The sequence below is a fragment of the Schistocerca americana genome, chromosome 2, assembly GCF_021461395.2.
Source record: "Schistocerca americana isolate TAMUIC-IGC-003095 chromosome 2, iqSchAmer2.1, whole genome shotgun sequence".
Lineage (NCBI taxonomy): Eukaryota > Metazoa > Arthropoda > Insecta > Orthoptera > Acrididae > Schistocerca > Schistocerca americana.
Window position 1 is genome coordinate 694,969,703 of NC_060120.1, and position 13,263 is coordinate 694,982,965.

General features: G+C 37.3%; 1 non-coding gene across 1 annotated transcript; it reads left to right on the forward strand.

Annotated features, from left to right (window-relative positions):
* The first annotated feature begins 12,351 nt into the window (after positions 1 to 12,351).
* Trnal-caa lies at positions 12,352 to 12,426 on the forward strand. Its single transcript has one exon. It is a non-coding gene; the product is annotated as a tRNA-Leu (tRNA).
* The last annotated feature ends 837 nt before the right edge of the window (positions 12,427 to 13,263 follow it).

Genomic DNA, 13,263 nt, shown 5'->3' on the forward strand with positions numbered 1-13,263 from the left:
TTTATGCAATATCTCAATGAACTTTATTGTATTATGTTAATACAATGCAATCAGTCAAGTTCCATGAACTTTGAGTATGTTTCAGCATCTAAAAGTGAGCATGACAATGAAATTCTGTATGTCTTAAAAAGTGGAGATTTTATTTAATGGCATTGTGTGCACAAGATGCCTCTTTTTAAAAAAAAAAGTCATGTTCGAGGTGAGTTGTAGCCATGGAGAACTGCTGAGGTGGAACAGTTGATAGAAAGTAACCCCTGGGATACCTGACATCCTCCAGCTGTATTATGCATGTCCATATAGGCAGGGCTCTATGGGGGTTGACTTAAGAAGTAACAAAATGCACATCATATAATGAAACAAGGAAGACGCATGGGACCACGCACAGTGTAGTACTTATGACATTCTCTCCATCCACAGTGAAAAAACAGCGAATTAAGACTGATGTAGTATTTCAGACACAGACAGAAATAGTAGGAGTCAACAACCACAAGTGAAGGCAAGAATCTACAGAAAACATCAGCACTATTCTTTCAGCAGAGGTATAAGTTTTTAAAGCATCAGAAATAAGGAACATTGAGTCTCAAGCCAATAGATTATGAAAAACTTTATTTCTTCAATGATGTTGATGATAATTCTTGAGCATATGGAAGCTGAGTTCTCCCAAGACAATGATCCAGATACTAAAAAAAATTTCCATCCATCACAGACTCCATACTTCAATAGAAAGACCAGAAGAATGAGGAACTCCACTGTTAAATAGCTCCCATACATTAGTGAAACTCAAATGGTAAAATATGATATTGCATCATAATTCAGAATATCTTGCAATATCGTATTTATCCACTAATACCAGGCAAGTATACATGATGACATATGGAAGTTTGGGTCTGGGTGTGAGACAGCCAAATAATAATGCAAAAATTTGCAATAAGCAGGAAATCATGGTTTGGGCCCCATTCCAGCACAAATTTTCTTTGCCATCATTCCATTATACAACTGATGTTTGTCCATATTCATAATGGTGAATACATTTCATGTACAACTGGTAAAGGGTTCATGCAGAATACATGAGACTCTTAGCACTGTCTTTGGCAGACATGTTTTCAAAGCACGTATATCTCTGTGTTAAATGTACATAAGATGACCTGAAGGAAGAGAGAGCTAAAGGTGGCTTGGTCACATTTCTTAACAACAAACCATTCCTCAACTGTATCTGTGAACATTATCTTAGAAGCAATCACTGGTTGTGTACACATGCCCTGGGGTTCTATCACGCCCTGGGGTACTACTATGCCCTTGGGTTCTGCCATTGCACTGTTTACCTATCAGAAGCATTGTAAGTGTTTAGTGTTCTGAACAAAGGGCAGAAATATGTCTCACCACTACTATGGAGAGCTGCATCAAACCAGTCTCAGGACTGAAGACCACAACAACAACAACACTACTATGGGGACATTTTCTGCCATTTTCTCCTCATGTTCTGCTTTTGTGACCTCACAGATGCTGCTCAGTGGTGTTTGGTTGTTGAGTTTCATTCCAATAGCTACTTCCCAGTCTGCATATATTTAGGAAATCAAATGTTGACTGAAAGGAAATTACTGAAACAGATGGTCAGCATGGCAAACTTGGCATTATAGAGGTATATTTGAACATCATCCAGGAATGGTTAGACCAAATTATGAATGTGGTTTACTAAGTCACAGGTGGAACAAGTCCAAAGTTGTAACCTTATATCCTTTTAGATGAAGAGGGCCAAATACTAATGGTGTTATCAATCAGAGCAAGATGGGATCATGGTGTGAGTTTCACAATAATCCATTCCATGACTTCCTCTCAGTATGGGAAACCATGATGAGGATTTTAAATAAGATAGAAGGTGACTTGTTACTGTTGTAATTTTATGTCCCTGCCTCCTGATTAGCAACAGATATGTTGCACTGACATGCTAGAATGTTTCACCAAGGTTACCTTATCTGTGAGTTGGATTCTGAACTGTCTGCCTCTCATGACACAGTATGTTGTCATGATAGTGCTGATGGCACCTTACAGGGACACACATAAATCCTTCTCACCCTGTCCACCATAATTTGGGAGATATTATGAAGAGTTCCTGGTTTGTGGTGGGAGAATACCTTAATACAGCTCCTGAAATCATGGAAGCACCATACATTCTCATAAAGTGGGTGGTATATTTTACCTCACTGGCTGTGAAATAGTGTGACAAGCTTTTTGAGCACTCTGCTTTCTCTGCTGCCCAAACAACATAAGTCAGATATTTCCTTTGAAACATAAATAAAGAGTTTTCACATATTTTATGTGATAACGTAAAAGAAAATTTATGTTTAATGTTCAAAGGATGGAATTAGAGTGACATGACTGTGTATACTTCATTGAGCTTAAGGAGAAGCTATAGGCCTAGAAGGCCTATATCTATTTCAAACAATGATGATATTTTATGGCTTCAAACCAAGAAAAGAAAGAGAATGTGGACAGATCAGTCTACAAACTTACATTTACTCACAGCAACTTCTTATTTTTAAGCATTAAGGCTCTTGAAAGTAAAGTTGAAATACTGGAGGAATCATTAACACAAAATAAGTATTCTTTTCTCTGTTTATCCTAACATTGGCCTAAACAGGAAAAAAAAAAAAACAAAAAAAAAAAAAAAAAAAAAAAACGGAATACCATAAACCCAAAGGATATAAATACGAAAACAGTATCTGCAGAACTTAGTGCCAAAATGGTGGCATTGTAATCTACGTTTCCAATGAAACAGACTTTAGAGACTTGAGCTCAGATGGGCAGGTATTGAGAAACACTTTGAAATTGCTGGTATCATATGTTATGTAATTAAAGTTATTTTAGCATGTATCTACCATGCTCCTGGCTTGGACAAAAATACTTTTTTAGATAACTTAGACACAATACTCTACTACATAACAAAGTGGACAGAATATGAAACAATAATGGGGGAGCATAAATTCAAGCTTTGATGTCACTTGTGTCAAACCTACTGTAAAAAAGTCACTGAATAGTCTAAGGCAGCACAATTTCCATTACATTAATTCAAAACCTACTAGACTAAAGCATGCTTAGATAACATTTTTTGTCAGCTATCCTCATGATATGTATTCCACCAATGTGAAATAATTTACTTTCTTAGATCACTGTATGTTAACAGTAAGGTTAGAACATTTTCTAAGTGTGGACAGGAGACGTCCCAATACAAGTTAGGAGTCTCAAAGTACCTTAATACTAACAAAATACAATTTAAAATAACTAGTGCACCTGTTGAGCATAATAGATTGGGATAAACTATTTCTAAGATGTGGTTCCAGTGCCCAACTTGTTTATGAAACCTTCCAAAATTATTTAATTAGTACCTTCAATGCTCATCCCGTTCCAAAGAAAAAACATACAACTAGGAAGGGAAAACCATGGTTTACCCAAGAATTAGAGAACCTAAAGACTAAACTACTGTTGTTAAAAGGCCTAAGCAAAGTTAATAATTCTGATGAAATTAAGGATCTGAAAAAATTACTAAGAAACTGTACAAGAAAGAGTTTCAGTGGGCTAAACAGAGATCCAACTAAAGTGGTCTCCAACACTGAATTTATAGTCTTGGTGTTAAGCAGAACATCACATGTGAAGAAGAAGAAGATGAAAAAGGAGAAGAAGAAGAATAATGGGAAGCAACAACAGAAGGAAATGCAACAGCCACACAGTGCATTCTACAACTACAGAAAGAGTACTGAGAACATCAACAGCAGCAGTTTCAGTGGGAACAAGAAAGTGAAAATCAAAATGTCTAAGATAAGGTCCTGATGCCAACACATCTATTTTAGCAACAGAAGGCCACATTACATCTTAGATCATAATTCCAGTCAACCAAAAGACTACAAGATCGTCATCCAGGAAATGTAGAGTTGCAATATGCAACCAGGATTTTCAGTGGTAACACATCACAAGAACAGACAGATAAAATGTCAAGCCAGTGCTCAGTCCAAAACAAATACAACTATCAAAGCACAAAAATAAAATTAAATTTGGGTTCATTAAATCAGAATGTGCATTTATCACCAAGTAAAGGACATGACATTTGAGTACTGTTAGAAAATGAATTAAAAAATACATGATTGTTGTGTACAACAGAACACTGGGTTGATGAGAGAAAACTTTAGATGATAATTTTTGTAAATTATGCACTAGGTAGTCTTTTGTGTCAAAATAATTACAAACAAGGTGGCTGTTCTACCTGTGTAACACCTAATACATATTGTGAAACAATATGTTTCACTGAAGAAATAGTGAAATATAAAGATGCAGAGGTATCAGAGGTTGAAATATTAGAAGCAAGAAGAGCTGTATTTATTTGTACAGAGCACCCATCAATTGGTGATATGAACAACTTGCTAAAAAGCATAGAATCACTACTTAACAAACTAATGCATAGAAACACAAGAGTAATTCTATACAGCAATTTCAATACACACTTTGCAAAAGAGTCAAAACAAAATACATATTTACTGAGCCTCCTGCCAATCTTCAATTTACAAGGTACCATAGAAACTCTGACACACATGAGAAGAACATCAGTCTTTACAATTTTCCACATCTTTATTAATGTGCAAATAAACTCTTACTGAAACACTGAACACAGACTTTGGGGGCCACATAGTATGGGAGCTTACTCCTCACTTAGAAAATCAACTAAAATTATTAAATACTTAATAAAGGACAGCAAGTGCTACAGTGATAAAAGCATAAATTACTTTCTCCATTGCTTAAACAAAGAAAACTGAGGAAAAATATATAAATGTTCAAATACTGATGACAAATTTGATCACTTCATTAGCAACTTTGCTCATTACTCTGAACTGTGTTTCCCTCTTAAAAAGAAGAGTTTACACAGGGAAAATAATTGTATTACCACTGGAATACAAATATATGCAAACTGAAAAAGGTTACTACACTAAAAGTCCAAATACATGGGTGTACTGAAAAGTAACGCCTCTGAATTTTTCATTTTGTTTTCAATATTGGTTGAGGTATTACACACCATGCACATTACTCAGTTGACTTTCTTGCTTTGTTGACACAAGTTGCAACCCTATCCATTAGAAGACTCCAACTTATAGCATGTAACATGATGGTATGTAACATAACTATGTCATTACTTGAGAAACAGTGTGGTGTAATTGAGTTTCCAATTTGAAGAGTTTGTCCACACATGGGGTACCCTCTCCATCAACATAACGATGCCAGACCACACACAAGAACTGTGACATCTGTAACAATCTGATGCCTTGAGTTCATTGTCATTAATCATTTTCCATACAACCCCAACTTGGCCCCATGCATGATTTTCATCTGTTTCCAAAACTTAAGGAACACCTTTAAGGTCTTCACTTTGATAGTGATAAAGTGATAGAAGCAGAGGTGAGCTTGTGGCTCTGTTAATGAAGTCAAACATTCTACAGTGCCAGTACCAACAAACTGGTCTCTTGTTGGGAGACATGTGTTTGTCACCAAGGTGACTATGTTGAAAAATAGATGTGTTGACATAAAGAATAAAGATGCAGAATGTTAATGTGTGGACAAACTCCTCAAATTCATAACTCTATTACAGCATGCTGCTTTTCATGCGCCAACATAATTATGTTACACACTATCATGTTACAAGCTACAATTTGGAGACCTCTGGCGGCAGAGGGACGTAAATGTGTAGACATAAAGAATGAAGATGTAGAATGTTTAACAAAATGTATTTTATTTAAAAGGCTTTAAGAGTTATCACATAAAAAATTGGAGGCATTACTTTTCAGCACATCCTCATTGAACATCTCCAGAATTCGATATCTATTTCAAATCCTGCAAGAAAATTTTCAGCAGCACAGTAAAACAGGCAAAAAGAGTAGCAGATGACATGCACATTAAGAAACTCAAAAAATAAAATGAAAGCTATGTGGAAAATTGGAAACGGGAGGGTGGGGGTGCGGGATATGGAGGCAGAACAAACAAAATTCCAAAATATTAAGCTCTCTGAAAGCTCATCTGTATTACCAGACCCCAGAAAAATTGCAAATAAATTTGATTTATTTTTCACACAGGTTAGCAGATGACCTTGTACAGCAAAAATAACAGTGTGCCATAATGAATTAGTCCAGAAGGTCAAATGAAGAGTCGTAAAACAGTCAAAAAGAGTAGCAATTAACAGACATCCAAAAAAACTCTGAAAATAAAATGAAAGCTATATGGAATAATGGAAGGGGGAATACAAAGGCAAAACAAACAGAATTTCAAAATATTAAGCTCTCTGAAAGCTCATCTGTATTATCAGACTCCAGAAAAATTATGAATAAATCTGATTTGTTCTTCATACAGGTAGCAGAAGACTTTGTATAGTGAGACTAACAGTGTGCCGTAATGAATCAGTCCAGATGTAAGTCAAACAAAGTAAGTCTGTTCCTATACCTCAGTAGTGAGAAGCAATTGCTACACACAATTATCATGTTGAGTACTGCATGTACAGGGATGGATGTTTCACAGACAGGCTCTTGCATCAGGTTTGTGACTGCTGATGGGCACACCGTATCAGGCACAAGGCTCTTCTGAGGGCAGGGGCAACCTCGTGGCTGTCAATGTGTTAAGAAACTTAAATCAAACACTCCTCTGGTACAGACAATATCTCTGATTTTATTATGAAGAAATGTGATCCCCTCCTAGTCCAGAATCTAGTTGACATCTGCAACTGTTCACTGTCAGTGGGTGCATTCCCAAAAAATTGAAAACAGCCAAAGTAAAGCCCCTTTAAAAAAAGGAATAAAAGAAGATGTATCTAATTATAGGCCCATATAAGTTCTATCTGCCTTCCCCAAAATAATAGAGGAAATCTGCTATATGAGAGCATTTCTCAGACTCACAGCACGGTTTTTGTATACTCAGATCTACTGAGACTGTGATCTTTGTTTTTTTAAAGGAAACATGAAATGCAACTGACAGTAAAGGCCATATTTTGATAATGTTTGTAGACCTCTTAAAGGCATTTGATGTAAGTCACATCTTGCTTATAAAACTCATAGGGGACCAGCCTGTGGGAGCTTAAAATGTTACTTGCAAAACAAAGAGTGAATATGCTTATAAAACTCAAGTGTGTGGTACTAGGGGACCAGCCTGTGGGAGCTTAAAATGTTGCTTGCAAAACAAAGAGTGAATATTTTAACTTGTGTTCAAAGAAAGATATATCACAAAATCCTGTTACTCAGAAAAACAATGTATTAAGTACCGTGTACCACAAGGTTCCATGCTGGGACTGATTTTCTTTTTGCTCTTCATAAATGCGCTGGAAGCAACCGACCCACAACCCAAGTACACTAAATCTGGAGACAAAGTAAATGTGTTAATAAGGACTATAAAAAAACAGTTAAGCAATGAAACCAAAATATGCACATCAGACATTACAAATAGATTTGGTGTGAACAGTCTAATAATAATAAATACTATGCACCTCCACACAGTTCAGAATAAGCAATCCATTAAGCCCACCTGTAGAGTTATTTACCAAAAACTTGGAAAATGTTACAAAGGTTTTTGTAGTATTGATATCGGATGGTATAAGATGGATCCAACATACAAAGCATGTAACCAATAAACTGTACACCTTCTGTTACTGCATAAAAATTCTTTCAAGCTACATGTCAAAAGAAACAATGTGTACTTAGGCAAACCAGAACATCTACTGTGATGTGGCATAATCTTCTGGGGAAACTCAATTGCTACCCTATGTTGTTTCACAGCCCAAATGAGAACTGCACAAGCATGGGAAGAGCAGCTCAAAGAAGCATATACAAGCTTTTATTTTAAAAATTTAAGCCTTTCTTCAGTCTTGTTTACCTGTTCTGCAAGTAATAATTACATTACAATAATCTTCAATGGTAATAACCAGCTTGTAATTAAAAACCAGGATATTCAGTCACATAATACAATAAAAAACCAGGGTATAAATGTCCAATATTCAAATACAATTTTAAAACAAACTGGACATCTATAACCAGTAAACAAGCTGCACAACAGCCTTGTGATATTAAAATGATCAAACTAAATTCAGCATTTAAAATAGCTGTTCATAGCTGTCTACTCCAGAAGTGTTATGATGGTGGAGTTGAGTATCGAGCAAGTTCAAAACCTTCAAGTGTGTACATTCTGATTGTAATAATATAATGAAATTAGAAAATTTTTATGGATTTTGTTGAGTGTGAAATAGTTGGATGTGTTGTAACCTGTGTAACTATTAGTAATTTCTGTTAATTACCTCCGGATGTTTAGAATATGTACATTATCACATAAAAGTATGACCTTTCCAGCATCATATCGTACTTCATAGAAGAAGAAGACGACACCTAATAAAGAATACAATACAATTTGTGGTCTACTATTCTTAAAATATATGAACATTTGAATTGAATAAGATTTAATTTTTGGCTTCCATTGGAAACCATGCATACTGATATGTCATTCAGCATAAGAATCAAAGCAATTCTGTAATTACACATACATCTGTACTTCAAAACATTATTACAAAAACAAGCCCTGGATCAGCATAATTTGATCTTTTGAGTAAGGTAAAGGACACTTGTAAAGAGTATTGAAACTAGTAAATATAATAAAACCCAGTGATTAGCATTTATACAAAAATGTAAGTTTGCTTAGTGATGATTTCACTATTTAGGTTAGCACAGTGGAATTTTCCCCCCATGAACCATGGACCTTGCCATTGGTGGGGAGGCGTGCGTGTCTCAGCAATACAGATAGCCTTACTGTAGGTGCAACCACTACAGAGGGGTATCTGTTGAGAGGCCAGACAAACGTGTGGCTTCTGAAGTAGGGCAGCAGCCTTTTCAGTAGATGCAGGGGCAACAGTCTGCGTGATTGACTGATCTCGCCTTGTAACACTAACCAAAATGACCTTGCTGTGCTGGTACTGCGAATGGTTGAAAGCAAGGAGAAACTACAGCCGTAATTTTTCCCGAGGGCATGCAACTTTACTGTATGGTTAAATGATGATGGCATCCTCTTGGGTAAAATATTCCAGAGGTAAAATAATCCCCCTTCAGATCTCTGGGCAGGGACTACTCAAGATGATGTCGCTATCAGGAGAAAGAACACTGGCGTTCAGCATTCTTCTGTAGCACCACATTTCGAAAGCTTCTATTCTCTCCTTGTCCAAACTATTTATCGTCCATGTCTCACTTCCATACATGGCTACACTCCATACAAATACTTTCAGAAATGACTTCCTGACACTTAAATACTTGATGTTAACAAATTTCTCTCCTTCATAAACGCTTTTCTTGCCATTGCCAGTCTACATTTTATATCCTCTCTACTTCGACCATAATCAGTTATTTTGCTCCCCAAATAGCAAAACTCCTTTACTACTTTAAGTGTCTCATTTCCTAATCTAATTCCCTCAGCATCACGTGACTTAATTCAACTACATTCCATTATCCTCGTTTTGCTTTTGTTGATGTCCATCTTATATCCTCCTTTCAAGACACTGTCCATCCCGTTCAACTGCTCTTACAGGTCCTGTGCTGTCTCTGACAGAATTAAAATGTCATCGGCGAACCTCAAAGTTTTTATTTCTTCTCCACGGATTTTAATACCTACTCCGAATTTTTCTTTTGTTTCCTTGACTGCTCACTCAATATACAGATCGAATAACATTGGGGAGAGGCTACAACCCTGTCTCACTCCCTTCCCAACCACTGCTTCCCTTTCATGTCCCTCAACTCTTATAACTGCCATCTGGTTTCTGTACAAATTGTAAATAGCCTTTCGCTCCCTGTATTTTACCCCTGCCACATTTAGAATTTGAAAGAGAGTATTCCAGTCAACATTGTCAAAAGCTTTCTCTACGTCTACAAATGCTAGAAACGTAGGTTTGCCTTTCCTTAATCTTTCTTCTAAGATAAGTCGTAAGGTCAGTATTGCCTCACGTGTTCCAATATTTCTACGAAATCCAAACTGATCTTCCTCAAGGTTGGCTTCTACTAGTTTTTTCATTCGTCTATAAAGAATTCACGTTAGTATTTTGCAGCTGTGACTTATTAAACTGATAGTTTGGTAATTTTCACATCTGTCAACACCTGCTTTCTTTGGGATTGGAATTATTATATTCTTCTTGAAGTCTGACGGTATTTTGCCTGTCTCATACATCTTGCTCACCAGATGCTACAGTTTTGTCAGGACTGGCTCTCCCGAGGTCGTCAGTAGTTCTAATGGAATGTTGTCTACTCCCGGGGCCTCGTTTCGGCTCAGGTCTTTCAGTGCTCTGTCAAACTCATCACGCAGTATTATATCTCCCATTTCGTCTTCATCTACATTCTCTTCCATTTCCAGAATATTGTCCTCAAGTATGTCGCCCTTGTATAGACCCTCTATATACTCCTTCCACCTTTCTGCTTTCCCTTCTTTGCTTAGAACTGGGTTTCTATCTGAGCTCTTGATATACATACAAGTGGTTCTCTTTTCTCCAAAGGTCTCTTTAATTTTCCTGTAGGCAGTATCTATCTTATCCCTAGTGAGATAAGCCTCTACATCCTTACATTTGTCCTCTAGCCATCCCTGCTTAGCCATTTTGCACTTCCTGTCGATCTCATTTTTGAGACGTTTGTATTCCTTTTTGCCTGCTTCATTTACTGCATTTTTATATTTTCTCCTTTCATCAATTATATTCAATATTTCTTCTGTTAGCCAAGGATTTCTACTAGCACTCATCTTTTTACCTACTTGATCCTCTGCTGCCTTCACTACTTCATCACTCAGAGCTACCCATTCTTCTTCTACTGTATTTCTTTCCCCCATTTGTGACAACTGTTCCCTTATGCTCTCCCTGAAACTCTGTACAACCTCTCGTTTAATCAGTTTGTCCACAGCCCATCTCCTTAAATTTCCACCTTTTTGCAGTTTCTTCAGTTTTAATCTACAGCTCATAACCAATAGATTTTGGTCAGAGTCCACATCTGCCCCTGGAAATGTCTTACAGTTTAATACCTGGTTCCTAAATCTCTGTCTTACCATTATATAATCTATCTGATACCTTCTAGTATTTCCAGGATTCTTCCAGGTGTACAACCTTCTTTTACGATTCTTGAACCAAGTGTTAGCTATGATTAACTTATTCTCTGTGCAAAATTCTACCAGACGGCTTCCTCTTTCATTTCTTTCCCCCAATCCATATTCACCTACTATGTTTCCTTCTCTCCCTTTTCCTACTCTCGAATTCCAGTCACCTATGACTATTAAATTTTCGTCTCCCTTCACTACCTGAATAATTTCTTTTATCTCATCATACATGTCATCAATTTCTTTATCATCTGCAGAGGTAGTTGGCATATAAACTTTTACTTTGTAGTAGGTGTGGGCTTCGTGTCTATCTTGGCCACAATAATGCATTCACTATGCTGTTTGTAGTAGCTTACCTGCACTCCTATTTTTTTTTATTCATTATTAAACCAACTCCTGCATTACCCATATTTGATTTTGTATTTATAACCCTGTATTCACCTGACCAAAAGTCTTGTTCCTCCTGCCACTGAACTTCACTAATTCCCACTATATCTAACTTTAACTATCCATTTCCCTTTTTAAGTTTTCTAACCTACCTGCCCGATTAAGGGACCTGACATTCCATGCTAACGTGAATTCTTTACAGACGAATGGAAAAACTGGTATAAGCCAACTTCGGAGAAGATCAGTTTGGATTCTGTAGAAATGTTGGAACATGTGAGGCAATACTGACCCTATGACTTACCTTAGAAAATAGATTAAGGAAAGGCAAACCTACATTTCTAGTATTTGTAGACTTAGAGAAAGCTTTTGACAATGTTGACTGGAATACTCTCTTTCAAACTCTGAAGGTGGCAGGGGTATAATACAGAGAGCGAAAGGCTATTTACAATTTGTACAGAAACTAATTCTGTAAAATTTGGAAGGTAGGAGACGAGATACTGGCAGAAGTGAAGCTGTGAGGACGGGGCGTGAGTTGTGCTTGGGTAGCTCAGTTGGTACAGCACTTGCCCGCCAATGGCAAAGGTCCCAAGTTCGAGTCTCGGTCCTGCACACATTGTTAATCTGCCAGGAAGTTTCATAGCAGCGCACACTCTGCTGCAGAGTGAAAATCTCATTCTGGAAGCATCTCTCAGGCTGTGGCTAAGCCATGTCTCCGCAATATCCTTTCTTTCAGGAGTGCTGGTTCTGCAAGGTTCGCAGGAGAGCTTCTGTAAAATTTGGAAGGTAGGAGATGAGATACTGGCAGAAGTGAAGCTGTGAGGACGGGGTGTGAGTCGTGGTTGGGTAGCTCAGTTGGTAGAGCACTTGCCCGCAAAAGGCAAAGGTCCCGAGTTCGAGTCTCGGTCCGGCACACAGTTTTAATCTGCCAGGAAGTTTCATATCAGCGCACACTCCACTGCAGAGTGAAAATCTCATTCTGATAACATTTTGTGTTTGAATTCTCATGTACCGATTGGTGGCAAGCAAGTTGTTTGTCGGTTGGTCCGTGGCTGTCCCTTGGTTGAGTTCAGTGGCTGTCCGTTGAGATGAACCAAGTGTAGTTGGGCTCACCGCCTGTCTCATCTAAGTGAACGAGGGCAGACCGACCCCCTGTAGGCTTCTGAGTGCCGTTGTCTTTACCGTCGTTCTCACCGGTGTTTAATTGTCTGTTTATAATCTATTATAGCCAATGATAAAAAAATTCTTGGTTTTACGGTGTTTTATGTAAATTAAAGGTCTTCACCTGCATATAAGTAAGTTTGAATTCTGGAAAATGAATATTTGCTGAAAGGTTATTGCCATTGTGTTGTCTTTTCTTTTAGGGCAGTTTCAGCCACTTAAAACTTAAGGCTTATGGTGATATTTCTCACAATGTGAAACAATTGAAAAATTTATTGTGAGCCTTCAGCCACTTGGAGCCTTATTCTCAAAATTACCTTTGAAGCTTAAACATTGCAGCCTTCTGCCCTTAAAGCTTTATGGTATTTTGAATTTGGAAAATCAATTGTGGGCCTTCAGCTGCTTAAAAACTTATTCTTAAAATTACCCTTTAAGCAAAAGCATTGCAGCATTCTGCTTTTGAAAGGTTATGGTAATTTATTCTAAAATCTTGAAAATTTTACTGTGGGCCTTCAGCTGTTATATTGCATCTTGTTTATGTTTGTCTATCCACCCTTGCCTTGAGGCTTTCGGCCTAGCTGTGATGTATAT